This window comes from Rattus rattus, chromosome X, assembly GCF_011064425.1.
Source record: "Rattus rattus isolate New Zealand chromosome X, Rrattus_CSIRO_v1, whole genome shotgun sequence".
NCBI lineage: Eukaryota > Metazoa > Chordata > Mammalia > Rodentia > Muridae > Rattus > Rattus rattus.
In genome coordinates, this window is record NC_046172.1 from 25,336,790 (window position 1) to 25,346,246 (window position 9,457).

Genomic DNA, 9,457 nt, shown 5'->3' on the forward strand with positions numbered 1-9,457 from the left:
GGTCTGTATGACATGTGTCCAGGATCTTCTGGCTTTCATAGTCTCTGGTGAGAAGTCTGGTGTGATTCTGACAGGTCTGCCTATATATGTTACTTAACCTGTTTTCCCTTACTGCTTTTAATATTCTTTCTTTATTTTGTGCATTTGCTGCTTTGATTGTTATATGACAGGAGGAGTTTCTTTTCTGGTCCAAACTATTTGGAGTTCTGTAGGCTTCTTGTATGTATATGGTCATCTCTTTTCTTGAGGTTAGGGAAGTTTTCTTCTATGATTTTGTTGAAGATATTTACTGGTCCTTTGAGCTGGAGTCTTCACTCTCTTCTATACCTATTATCCTTAGGTTTGATCTTCTCATTGAGTCCTGGATTTCCTGTATGTTTTGGACCAATGTAGCTTTTCCGCTTTTAAATTATCTTTGACAGTTGTTTTGATGTTTATATGGAATCTTCTGCTCCTGAGATTCTCTCTTCTATCTATTGCATTCTGTTGGTGATGCTTGTATCTATGGCTCCTTGTCTCTTCCTTTGGTTTTCTATATCCAGGGTTGTTTCCCCGTGTCCTTTCTTTATTACTTTTTTTCCTTTTTTAATTCCTTCACCTGTTTGATTGTGTTTTCCTGGAATTCTTTCGTGGTTTTTTGTGATTCCTCTCTATAGGCTTCTATTTTTTTATTTATGTTTTCGTGCGTTTCCTTAAGGGATTTCTTTATGTCTTTCTTGAAGTCCTCCATCATCATGATCAAATGTGATTTTAAATCTAGATCTTGCTTTTCTGGTGGGTTTGGATACTCAGTGTTTGCTTTGGTGGGAGATTTGGGCTCCGATGATGCCATGTAGTCTTGGTTTCTGTTGCTTGGGTTCCTGTGCTTGCCTCTCTCCATGAGGTTGTCTCTGGTGTTACCTTGTTCTGCTATTTCTGACAGTGGCTAGACTGTCCTATAGGATTGTGTGTCAGGAGTGCTGTAGAATTATTTTCCTGTTTTCTTTCAGCCAGTTATGTGAACGGAGTGTTCTGCTTTTGGGCGTGTAGTCTTTCCTGTCTACTGGTCTTCAGCTGTTACTGTGGGCATGTGTCCTGAGTCCACCAAGCACGTCGCTTGGATCAGAAAAGTTGGTCTTACCTGTGGTTCCACGGCTCAAGTTGCTCATGGGTGGCTCCTTTTGAGCTCTCTGTGAGGGTGGCAACCAGGAGGGCCTGCGCAGCCTTTTCTCAGAGCCCCCGTGCACCGTGGTCCCAGATCTCGTTAGGTGTTTTCCTTTGGAGTCAGAAATGTGGGCAGAGTGTAGTCTCTTCTGGCTTCCCAGGCGTGTCTGCCCCTCTGAGGGTTTAGCTCTCTCCCCCATGGGATTTGGGTGCAGAGAACTGTTGATCGGTCCCTTCAGGTCCGCCTGGTGTCTGGACTGTGGGGGACCTGCCGCTCGAGTGCCCCTGTCTTCTGGTTCCCAGAGGCCCTATACAGTTTCCTCTTGGGCCAGGGATGTGGGCAGGGGTGGGCAGTATTGCTGGTCTCTCCTTCTCTGCAGTCCCAGGAGTGCTCACCTGTCTGGGCGGTGAGTTCTCTCTCCCAAAGGGTTTGGGAGCAGTGAGTTGTGGGCCGTGATCAGCGAGGTTACTAACATCTCATTCTTTTTATACCTTCTCATTTCCTGTTTTATTTACTTCCTCCCCAATTCTGAATGCCTTGAGATTATAGGCTATATGCGGTCTATGGTATACAAAACAAAGATTCTTCTTTCAGGATTCCTTGAGGGTAAAATAGAAGGATTTCATTACTACTTCTGGATTATAAGTATATTACTGACTGTGATTATTTTCTTCTCAATGTGAAATTTTTCAAGCTCAAACATTTGGCCAAAGATGCACAGAAATATCTCTTGAAAATAGGTCAAATAACATGATTTTTGTATTGTTCAAATTCAATTGACAATGAGAAACTGTGAACCACATTGCTAAGAAGGAAATTCATGTCAAATCTAACTTCTAACCTAGAGCCCATCTTCCTGTGGTTTTCAATTTTGATTTATTAAGTACTTTATTAATGTAATAGTCCCTTTCTATGTTATGGGATAAAAATTGAATGAAGAATTTGTGGTAGGATTTTTCCCCTATTTTACGTGTCAAAACAACTGTCAAACAAAAGATAAAATGGATTGCTAAAACTTCACAAAGTTGAAGAAAAATAGAACATTTGCTGATGTTATGAGGAAGAGGTGATTTTGGTAATTTTAACTAGATTTCCTTTACAAATGAGTGTAATCAGTCTACAGCTGATTTTAGCACTGGGTTCCCATCTTTCAAAACTTCTTTCATTTCCTGAGTGTTGTACTTCCATAAGTGGCCACCTTACTATAGTGGTTATGTTTAACCCCTACGAATAGAAGGCAGTGATTGACTACAATGGAGTATAAGTTGCCATTCTTCTTGCCCCAACGTAGACACAAATCTGTGGTACAATTCATTTCTCATCATTTTTCATGGGATCAGCTCAAAGTCAATATCCAGCCAAGATCACATCATCGCTAAGTTTTCTTCCACAGTGCTTCCTACTTCCATTATTTCCTATCTTCTGAGAGTCCTTTAATCAATAACATTCACAGCAGTACCTACCTTAAGTTCCACTCACAGAAAAGCCAACATAGAACATTCTATATTTCCGGTTCCTTTCCTGGAAGATCTTATCCATCATACAGTCTCCATTTAGCAGAGTATACCAATGGGGAGAAAGCGAAAGGTGACTTGAGATTGTGTCTGGGTGAAACAGTCTTCTCTGTCTTTCGGGTAGACTCAGTGGTGATACCATTCATTTGTTCAGTGTGCCAACTTTTCAAGGACATGTAGCTACATCTGTCTCATCTTCTCAATCAGTTTCTATAATTGAGTATTCTGAAGTCCAATCCTAACCTGGTCCATTAGGTTGTGACTCTGATCTGTTGATTATCTCTACCAACTCTAGGTAGGCCCTTGCTGCTTGTTCTCCTTCTCTATAGAATTGTAGTCCTCCGTTTGCATTACCTCAAAATGCTATAGACTGGAGGATCTTTAAAATGAAAGGGTCTGTTGAGCATTTAAAGATGCTCCTGGAAAAAGGGAGCAGATTAGAATAGTTCCTGCAGCTACCAACAGCAAGGATAGATAGCAGCTGAAATATGCCTGTAAGATCTAACAGCCTGTCTGTAACGAAAATATTTTTGTAATGAAAATTTGAAGAAAATATGAATTATTTTCCCCAAACTTACACTCCGTAAAGCTAAAAGGAATAGACTAAAGTAGAATGAGGAAAGTTTTAGAACAGGGGAACAATCATATCCCAATCAATGTGAAGAAGTATTTGTGGCATCAATATTGGTGGAGTTAATTACCAGGGACTTTATAAGTAATCAAGGTTTGGTGGTGCGAGTGTTCTTACATCAAGGTCTTAATATGCATTTACGAATGTAAGGGTCTTTCGTTGTTTAGACCTGCAGCTATTAACAAACTAACTTGCCTTATGTCTTGTCTCTGGCATCTTCTAGTAACCAGAGGAATATCCTGAAAAGTTCAGCAATATCATTTATTAGATGACAATTAATGGCACAAAAAAGTCTGATGACAAAATTTGAATCATCTCTCTGCCAAGTGGCTCAAAAATTTAACAGCAAATTAATATCTCATTGGGTATTTCTCTTTATGTGTCTATAGAAATCTAGCAGGAAGATGTGGCCTGAACATGTAACTTTGACTTTGGGTGTTTCTTGGCCTGTCATCACTGCTGTTGTTGTTGTCATCATCGTTGTCATCCTGGTCGTCATCGTCGTCGTCGTCGTCATCATCATCATCATCATCATCATCATCATCATCATCACCACTAGCAGCAGCAGCAGCAACAACAACATTCGTTTTTGTTGCTGTTAAGACAGGGTCTCACTCTGAAACCCAGACTTGCCTAAAACTCACTGTGAAGCCCAGGCTGGTCTTCAATTCATGGCAATCCTGTCAATTTTCTTGGGTGCTGTGTTTACAAGCATACATCAACCTCCTGGCTTCCTCATCTTTTCGATTACACAGTGAGTTTAATTAGCAAAAGCAATATAGTATAGTGGATAAGGTTGAGAAAATGTTTGCTCAGAGATTAGAGTAGGCTTGGAGACAAGCTAGGAAAGGGAATAGACTAGCATGAAGTCACAGGAAAAGGGCAAATCCTTGTCCGCAGCAACTTGGTGAACAAGTTGATCTGAGAGGTAGAACTATTATGAAGAAATCTGCTATAAAGGATGGCTGAGAAGCCAACAGCCTGGGGTTACAAATTTATAGCATCAAACAAAAACAAAAAAAGAAATTCAGCCTTAACAAGTAAAGACTTTATTCAAAAAGATTATCCCAAGATAGAAGGCTGCTTGGGCTAGAGAAGATGTTCTAAGCACAGGTTTCAAATGCCTGAAAGATTAGTTTTATTTGATTTTCTTTTTATAGGGAGAAGTAAAAAAGGCTAGAAAAAATATATCCAGGTGCAGTGGTGTACACATGTAGTCTCAGCAATTGAGGGGTGGAGACAGAAATATCAGTTCATGATCATCCTTGGTTATATAAGGAGTTTAACGCCAGCCTTGGCTTCACAATAACAAACCTAAAAAATACATATTTCATCATAAGTCATTTTAATACTATGTATATTTAGCTTAATAGTAGGATTGAATTCTCTATCAGGGCTTATGACCTATCTCGCTTCAGGTGCTTGGCCCCTTTAAAATCGATAGGTATGGGTTCCATCTGATGCAGTGGGTCTTACATCCAATCAGAAAGTAGTTGGTTATTTCCATAACATTTGTGCCATTATTGTACCATTGAACTTATCTTGTCAGGCCAGACACTGTTGTAGTTTTCTGGATTCACAGCTGGGTGGGCTTATGATTACTTTTCCTCCATAAATATTCTGCATAGCAACTTGCTAGCACAAGAAGAGCTATCCAATAGTGATAGAATTTTCAAGTGTGTATCAAATTAATTTTTACATGATATGTGACTCACAGATGTGTTATCTTCAACAGTAGGTTCTTTTTTTTTTTTTGAGATGAACACTTCAATTTTTATTCACATACTTTGTTTTCTCTTAAAACTCAAAGTTGCCCAAATTAAAATCGTTATGCTAATACTACTACATATACCCCCCCCAAAAAAAAAGAAAAATATAAGGACTTTTAAAGACTCAGGACAGGAAGAGACTGAAAACCAAATTTCCATTTAGTTCCAAATGAAATGGAATTAAGAAAACTTGGTTTCTAATTGGCGATGGAGTGGGAATGGGACAACACAACCAAAACAAAGTCCAAGCATCAGCATCATTTTCCCTACCCTGCCCCACCCTACACAAACAACAATGGGATCCCAGTGTGTGCTCTGCTGAAAACATGGGCCTGATGTAGGCTCGGTGGCAGCGTCCTCTGTCCAGTGAGACGGCACCAGGGACACACTCTGCTGTAGTTGGATTCTGTGTGGCTAGTGGGTTGTGGGGTGAAGTTTTCACGATCTTCTTAAGGCACCTTGTTTAGCTCCACCAACCTCTCCCAGAGCCTTTCTCCCCAGGCAAGGGCTCTATCAAGAGTGGTCCCCACTTAGCTGAGGGCTGTAAACTGTCCTTTTCCTCTCTGTTCTCTGTGCCACTCTCATCGTCTTCAATCTCCCCCTTCTCCCCACTGAACTTGTCATGGGCCCACTTGGGGCTGGTACTGGATTTCCTGAACATAAACCTGCCCCGACCCCGGGGGAAGGCTCCTTCTTGGCCTCTGCTCATCCATTTGTAGCTGCCCTTGCCTTCCCGGTCATCATGCAAGTAATACTTTTTGCTCTTGGGTATGTAATCTGGATCCCATTCTTCTTCCCGGCTTCTCTTTTGGAAATCATTGTTGCTGCTGTTGTTATTGTTACCAGAATAGTATCCTCTGCCCCAACCTCTCCGTCTTGCTCGAAATTGGAAGATTCCCCGAACTCTGCTGCCTATTTCATTCAGATCTGCAAAGTCTTTGGTCTCCAATCTGGATTTGTCAAAACCTGTGGTGCTCTCCTCCCTCTCCTCTGCTTCCTCGGGGTATTCCTCTGCTTTGTAGGAGTGAGATGACTGGGAAGAGGAGGAGGAGGTCCTAGACCGGTCTCTTGCTCTGCGGTGCTTCTGCTTCTTTGATCCTTTGTGGGTTTTCTCTGTCTTTTCAGTTGATCTTTCTCTTGAGTGGATACAGTCTCAGGAATCCACCGACTCTATTTACCTCGGTTAAGATCTCTCTCCATATGTTTTTTACTGTGTTCAATATCAAGGCGAAGATCAACAGGGCCATCTTTGTATTTTCCCTCAGCCTTGTAGCCAGGTTCCCGTGGACTTTTCAATTCCTCATGAGTCAAACCATGCTTTCTGAATGTACTGGGGGAAGTGTCTATCCTCCTGTGTATCTCTGGGCTTTTCTTAGTTTTAGCTGCTTCTTGTTCATTCCCTCTCTTTAGGTATTTGGTAAAGTGCTCACGCAATGTCATTCTAGAAGATCCAAAGGGATGCTCTTTAATATGGTGAACAATGGTCACTATGTGCTGGGCAAACAATTCTGAGGGGCTACGCTCTGACTGAGCCGACTGTATATGCTGGAAAATGGAATGGAATTCCTGCTCCTTTTGGTTGCTGTGGACTAGATCCTGACAAAGCTTTCGTTCCTGAGCCAATAAGCCACTGGGTCGTGCAAGGTCCTCATCCAGGGAGTCCATCAGGACATTGACCTGGGCCTCCCGAGTAATGGAAAAGGTAGACTTCGCTGAGGAAAAGTCTCCTTTGTTTGTCAGCTTGTCACAGCTCTCAGAGGTCTTCCTTGTGGTAGGTGATGAACTTTTCTCCTGGACTGCCTTGTATGCAGTCACCCGGAAATTCTTTTCTGGCACAAAGCCCCTGTGCCTACTTTCACTCCTCTTGGACCTTTCATGCTCCTCCTTTCGGGATCTCTCTGTGAAAGGCTCCTCCTCCACCTCCTCTGCTTTCTTCTGCTTTTCCTTCCCTGCATGCAGGCTCTCCCACTTGCCTGACTTCTCTTCCTCCTGGTTTTTGCTTGCACCGGCTATGACTTTAGACATTAATTTGGGCTCATCATAAAACTCAGGTTCCTTCCCTTACTTTTGTCCTTATCCTGATCATCCATCTCCTCCTTGTGGAAGTCAGTCATCCTTTTCTCAACGTCAACCAGGAACTTATACCTTTTGGGTGACTGGCTGCCTCAGAAGGGCTTCTCAGTGTCTATCTTGGGAACAAATGAATCAAATTTCATTTTGACATAAGCATCAGAGAAGCCCCTTTCTCCTTCAGCTTCTCTTTATCAGTATTTGTTTGTTTCTGCTCCGTATCCTTCCCATTCTCTGTCTTCTGCTCTTCCAGATACCTTTTTGTGTAGGCTGCTCCTCCCCAAGCAGCACTCTCCTCTTTCTGAGATGAACCATATGCAGAGCCAGTGGCTGGTGGACTCTTACTCACAGGGCTCTTTTTGGATGGACTCAAAGACCCAGAGCCATGGTCAAACTGACCTTGGTGTGCTCCAGACTGATATCCACCTGACAGAGATGAGCCCATCTGGGATGCGTTAGAAAGTAGAGAACTAGGTTTTGGCACAGGGCGTGTTGACCTTGGCCTAACCACCACAGACTGGAGGGGAGTTTTGAGAGCTGGGCTTCTCTCCCAAGGACTCAGATCAGAAATCGAGGCCCATGATGCAGAACCAGTGCCATAGGTGGTAGCATCTGGCCATGGCTTTGAGCTCTCAGACCCTTTTATATCTTGAGAGGTGCCTCCAGAGAACGTCTGCTCCTTAGCCTCATCTCCCTGGTTATCACCAGCTGCCTGAGATACCCGGTTATCCTTGGAAGAGGACTTCTCTTTTGTAGACTTTCGTTTAGATGACTCAATTCTGCTGTGGTTGGAGGATGACCGGGAGGACGAAGAGCATCTTGACCTGTTAGAGGATGACTTATCCAAGTTCCTAGAATGGCTCCTAGACTGTGGTGAAGGGGACCTTCTCTTGGGGGACTGGGATCGGGAACGGCCCCGACTAGGGCTGTATGCTTGCCGGTAGTTCTGCCAATTGGAACGGTAGTTTCCATGGCCACCTCGGTTATACTGTCCCCATGGATAAAAGCCTCGGTTTCACCCACGGAAGTAATAGGACCTCCTGTAGCCTCTGTGGTGACCTTGGAAATCTCGATTCTGATATACTCTGGGGTGATTCCTTTCTCTGTTATGAGCTGGAGAATATGATCTGTAACTAGACCTAGAACTCAGCCTGTGCTTCCTTGAACGAGAGACAGATCAGCCTCGGGACCCAGACTTTGAAAATGAATGAGACCGAGATCTGGATGCAGATCTTGACTGAGAAGAGTGAGACCCAGACTTAGATTTGTTTGTTTTTGACATCTGGAAGAGTTTACACCTTAGTAGAATTAATATTCAACGTGAACTATCTCCGAAAACCACTAACAACACTACTGTCTTCTCCAATTTACAGTCAGGGTATAACTCTTGACCGGCCGAAGCGATTACAGCTGCATTCTCGCAAGGGCACAACCGGCCCGAACCTCGCCCCTGCCCGATAATGCAAACAGTAGGTTCTTACCATCAAGTTCTGAAAAATAGCCAGTGGTATTGCCAATAGATTGTAGTGCTTGAGGATCTATATATGGGAGCCATTAGCCAACAAATCAAAAATACTCATTTTTTATACTGAATGACTTATTTCTATAGGCCACTGCTTCTCTGAAACCTCATCAGAGAAACATTTCCTTGTAGTAGATGACAACTAACACAGAGATCTTCAACTGGACAATATGTGACAAATAAAATATTGTTGTGTATTTGACCCTAAATGGAAGGCCTGTATTATATCACTCACCTGCAAACTTAGAGATCTTACAGCAGAGGCAACAGAAAAAAATTGAGAGCCAGAGATGATGAACAACAACAAGGAAGCAGTGTTTCCAGATGCAACAAAACAAATGCACGTATGAACTCACAGTGATCATGACAGCATGCACAAGATCTGAGAAAGCTCCAACCAGCCAAAATCCCAGAATGGGGGAGACAATGAGAGGGATAAATTCCCACCATAGCTGAAGAGCTATTGGCATTTCTTAGCTTCTAAGAGAGGGAGCGAGTCATTTTTTTTTAATGATGTCACCCCTGAGGTCAGCCACACTTCAGAGAAGCTCCTACTACTTGGAGTAGTTGAGCAACACAACTTGATTGGTTTCAAAGGAAGAGGTGGAGGAGGTAGAGGAGGTGGAGGAGGTGGAGGAGATGGAGGAGGTGGAGGAGGTGGAGGAGGTGGAGGAGGTGGAGGAGGTGGAGGAGGTGGAGGAGGTGATTCAAAGTTGGATGGATAGGGAGGGGAGGGTGGAAAATGTGGGTATTGGGGACAAATTGGGGTATTGATATCAAAATCTGCTCTATGAAATTCAGCTGTAT

The 9,457-nt window shown here is 43.0% G+C and overlaps 1 pseudogene; it reads right to left on the minus strand.

Moving 5' to 3' along the window:
• Positions 1–5,521: 5,521 nt before the first annotated feature.
• On the minus strand, positions 5,522–8,410 carry LOC116889077 (annotated as a pseudogene).
• Positions 8,411–9,457: the final 1,047 nt, after the last annotated feature.